At 51.1% G+C, this 5,000-nt stretch overlaps 1 non-coding gene across 1 annotated transcript in view; it reads right to left on the reverse strand.

Moving 5' to 3' along the window:
• Window positions 1–701, reverse strand: part of LOC124593277 — a 1,910-nt gene extending 1,209 nt beyond the window's left edge. The window contains exon 1 of the ribosomal RNA XR_006977925.1: window positions 1–701. This exon is cut by the window's left edge and continues 1,209 nt beyond it. This is a non-coding gene — a ribosomal RNA (small subunit ribosomal RNA).
• Window positions 702–5,000: the final 4,299 nt, after the last annotated feature.

A 5,000-nucleotide genomic window follows, 5' to 3' on the forward strand; every position in this document is an offset into this window, starting at 1 on the left:
GCCAGTTAAACACCGACGGGCGGTGAACCAACAGCGTGGGACACAAATCCAACTACGAGCTTTTTAACCGCAACAACTTTAATATACGCTATTGGAGCTGGAATTACCGCGGCTGCTGGCACCAGACTTGCCCTCCAATAGATACTCGTTAAAGGATTTAAAGTGTACTCATTCCGATTACGGGGCCTCGGATGAGTCCCGTATCGTTATTTTTCGTCACTACCTCCCCGTGCCGGGAGTGGGTAATTTGCGCGCCTGCTGCCTTCCTTGGATGTGGTAGCCGTTTCTCAGGCTCCCTCTCCGGAATCGAACCCTGATTCCCCGTTACCCGTTACAACCATGGTAGGCGCAGAACCTACCATCGACAGTTGATAAGGCAGACATTTGAAAGATGCGTCGCCGGTACGAGGACCGTGCGATCAGCCCAAAGTTATTCAGAGTCACCAAGGCAAACGGACCGGACGAGCCGACCGATTGGTTTTGATCTAATAAAAGCGTCCCTTCCATCTCTGGTCGGGACTCTGTTTGCATGTATTAGCTCTAGAATTACCACAGTTATCCAAGTAACGTGGGTACGATCTAAGGAACCATAACTGATTTAATGAGCCATTCGCGGTTTCACCTTAATGCGGCTTGTACTGAGACATGCATGGCTTAATCTTTGAGACAAGCATATGACTACTGGCAGGATCAACCAGGGAGCTGCGTCAACTAGAGCTGAGCAGCCGGCCGCCCGGGAGTGTGTCCCGGGGGCCCGCGCGAACACGCAAGCGTCCGCTCAATTATTCTGCAAACAGGAGGAGGCTGAGCTCCCCTGCACCATACACCTCGAAACCCTCTCAGGTCCCGGCGGCGCGCAGCGCCGTCCTAAGTACTTGGTCGGGTTCGAGAGAGGCGCAATCGCCCGGAGTTTGGCGAGTAGACGCTTTAGGTGCGACCACCCGTGCTCCCAACTGAGCTTGCCGCTGCCGACAGAGGCCCGGGAGCGTGCTGTCGTGGCATTGCCGGCGGGAGACAACACGCGCCACCTACGGTGACCGGCAGCTCCAACGCCAGCGCCACAGAAGGACAAAAGCCCCACTTGGGTGCCGAAGCGAACTCTCCCAGCACAGCGCACGCGCCAACACGTCCGCACAGCTGCGATACAAACCACCTGCGAGAACCGCAGAGGCGACCGAGCAGCAGACGGCGTCGCGGCGCCGAGCGCCGGGCGGCGGCGCATCCTCAGCGCACACAGTCCTCAATCGGACCAGCACACTGCAGATGTCCACCGCGCTTCGCACCGGGCCCGCGAGGACCTACTTTGGCCGCACGGCGCCGCGTGCAGGGTGCGCCGGCGCGCAGCTGCGCCGCCTGCCGCCTCCGTCGGCCGGCGCGCCTGCCACTGGCCGCCCCCACCAGCCGGCTGTAGCGCGTGCGCCCACGCACCGCACGGCCAACACGCCGGGAGGCCCCCCCTCACCGGCCGGGGACGGTCCCACCCAGCCACCGCCGCGTATCGCTTCACACCCACATGCCATTCACGTTCGTGGGCATGGTGGGTATCGCTGCAACAACCGGTTGGTAGCTCAACCGATCGTCGCCATCACTGATTCACCCCTAGCGAGAACAACCGCACCACAACGGTTTACCAGTTGTTCATTTGCGTAACGTCACCAGCAAACGTAGGCGTCCATCGCCATTTGCAAATTCAACGATTGTTGCATGCCTGTGTCAGGTGTCACGACACACTGTCTGCCCACATACACGCAACAACATGTCCACGCTTAGCGAACACGTGGAAGGTGGCCCCCGTACGTATGCGATGTCCATTGCGCGAACGACTGTCAACCGGCCTCTGTCGCATGTCGCAGATGTGGAACGCAGTGCACCGTGCTATCACGGTGTGTGAGAAGAGACGACTACGTCTGACAACACGCGCCACTACATCAACAGACGGCTCATGCTGATCGCCATCCAGGGCATACCACACTGCAATCCAGCTCTTATAGGGAGACGACACGTAGCTGAGTGCACAACATTTGGACCGCATGGTTCGCCGTTGTTGGCGCAGTCGTTGTACGGTCACATGTACCACGATGTATCATTCAGTACATGAGGACCAATGTGCAGTACAGTGTGTGATTTGGACGTACAACATCAGCGGACAGTTGACACAGGCCGTACCACAGCGTAGGCTAAGTGCTTCGCCATGCGAATGCCAATGAACAACTGCAAATGCCAATGAACAACTGCAAAGGGCATTGAGCATGTACGTCCTGCTGCCATCCACATTACAGTGTATAGCTGCAAGGTGTTTAACATGAAGCGATACACTGGGGACCGGGCAGTGCGAGTAGCAAACTATATTGCGGGGGTTGCAGTTAGGCAACACTACACTAATTTAACGCGTCGTATGACAATTACAGAGCAGGTTAAGGCCCAACGTGTGTTGGGTTAAGGCCCAACGTGTGTTGGGTTAAGGCCCAACGTGTGTTGGGTTAAGGCCCAACGTGTGTTGGGTTACGGCCCAACGTGTGTTGGGTTAAGGCCCAACGTGTGTTGGGTTAAGGCCCAACGTGTGTTGGGTTACGTTAAGGGGCAATGTGGGTTACGTTAAGGGGCAATGTGGGTTACGTTAAGGGGCAATGTGGGTTACGTTACGGCGCAATATAGGTTACGTTACGGCGCAATATAGGTTACGTTAAGGGGCAATGTGGGTTACGTTACGGCGCAATATAGGTTACGTTACGGCGCAATATAGGTTACGTTAAGGCGCAATATCGGTTACGTTAAGGCGCAATACAGGTTACGTTAAGGCGCAATACAGGTTACGTTAAGGCGCAATACAGGTTACGTTAAGGCGCAATACAGGTTACGTTAAGGCGCAATACAGGTTACGTTAAGGCGCAATACAGGTTACGTTAAGGCGCAATACAGGTTACGTTAAGGCGCAATACAGGTTACGTTAAGGCGCAATGCAGGTTACGTTAAGGCGCAATGCAGGTTACGTTAAGGCGCAATACAGGTTACGTTAAGGCGCAATGCAGGTTACGTTAAGGCGCAATGCAGGTTACGTTAAGGCGCAATACAGGTTACGTTAAGGCGCAATACAGGTTACGTTAAGGCGCAATACAGGTTACGTTAAGGCGCAATACAGGTTACGTTAAGGCGCAATACAGGTTACGTTAAGGCGCAATACAGGTTACGTTAAGGCGCAATACAGGTTACGTTAAGGCGCAATACAGGTTACGTTAAGGCGCAATACAGGTTACGTTAAGGCGCAATACAGGTTACGTTAAGGCGCAATACAGGTTACGTTAAGGCGCAATACAGGTTACGTTAAGGCGCAATACAGGTTACGTTAAGGCGCAATACAGGTTACGTTAAGGCGCAATACAGGTTACGTTAAGGCGCAATACAGGTTACGTTAAGGCGCAATACAGGTTACGTTAAGGCGCAATACAGGTTACGTTAAGGCGCAATACAGGTTACGTTAAGGCGCAATACAGGTTACGTTAAGGCGCAATACAGGTTACGTTAAGGCGCAATACAGGTTACGTTAAGGCGCAATACAGGTTAGGTTAAGGCGCAATACAGGTTAGGTTAAGGTACGACATAGGTTAGGTTAAGGTACGACATAGGTTAGGTTAAGGTACGACATAGGTTAGGTTAAGGTACGACATAGGTTAGGTTAAGGTACGACATAGGTTAGGTTAAGGTACGACATAGGTTAGGTTAAGGTACGACATAGGTTAGGTTAAGGTACGACATAGGTTAGGTTAAGGTACGACATAGGTTAGGTTAAGGTACGACATAGGTTAGGTTAAGGTACGACATAGGTTAGGTTAAGGTACGACATAGGTTAGGTTAAGGTACGACATAGGTTAGGTTAAGGTACGACATAGGTTAGGTTAAGGTACGACATAGGTTAGGTTAAGGTACGACATAGGTTAGGTTAAGGTACGACATAGGTTAGGTTAAGGTACGACATAGGTTAGGTTAAGGTACGACATAGGTTAGGTTAAGGTACGACATAGGTTAGGTTAAGGTACGACATAGGTTAGGTTAAGGTACGACATAGGTTAGGTTAAGGTACGACATAGGTTAGGTTAAGGTACGACATAGGTTAGGTTAAGGTACGACATAGGTTAGGTTAAGGTACGACATAGGTTAGGTTAAGGTACGACATAGGTTAGGTTAAGGTACGACATAGGTTAGGTTAAGGTACGACATAGGTTAGGTTAAGGTACGACATAGGTTAGGTTAAGGTACGACATAGGTTAGGTTAAGGTACGACATAGGTTAGGTTAAGGTACGACATAGGTTAGGTTAAGGTACGACATAGGTTAGGTTAAGGTACGACATAGGTTAGGTTAAGGTACGACATAGGTTAGGTTAAGGTACGACATAGGTTAGGTTAAGGTACGACATAGGTTAGGTTAAGGTACGACATAGGGTAGGTTAAGGTACGACATAGGTTAGGTTAAGGTACGACATAGGTTAGGTTACGGTACGACATAGGTTAGGTTACGGTACGACATAGGTTAGGTTACGGTACGACATAGGTTAGGTTACGGTACGACATAGGTTAGGTTACGGTACGACATAGGTTAGGTTACGGTACGACATAGGTTAGGTTACGGTACGACATAGGTTAGGTTACGGTACGACATAGGTTAGGTTACGGTACGACATAGGTTAGGTTACGGTACGACATAGGTTAGGTTACGGTACGACATAGGTTAGGTTACGGTACGACATAGGTTAGGTTACGGTACGACATAGGTTAGGTTACGGTACGACATAGGTTAGGTTACGGTACGATATAGGTTAGGTTACGGTACGATATAGGTTAGGTTAAGGTACACATTGTTGTAAGGAAAGGTTTAATGGGGGGCGGGGCGGGGCGGCCGGTTTGTTGATTGTGATTATAGTAAGTGGATGCCTGCGGCATCATCTGATTTGCCACGTCAGGATGCACCTTTGGCTCATGACAGGCGGCGCTCTCATTCCATGCT

This window comes from Schistocerca americana, unplaced genomic scaffold (assembly GCF_021461395.2).
Source record: "Schistocerca americana isolate TAMUIC-IGC-003095 unplaced genomic scaffold, iqSchAmer2.1 HiC_scaffold_978, whole genome shotgun sequence".
In the NCBI taxonomy this organism is placed as follows: domain Eukaryota; kingdom Metazoa; phylum Arthropoda; class Insecta; order Orthoptera; family Acrididae; genus Schistocerca; species Schistocerca americana.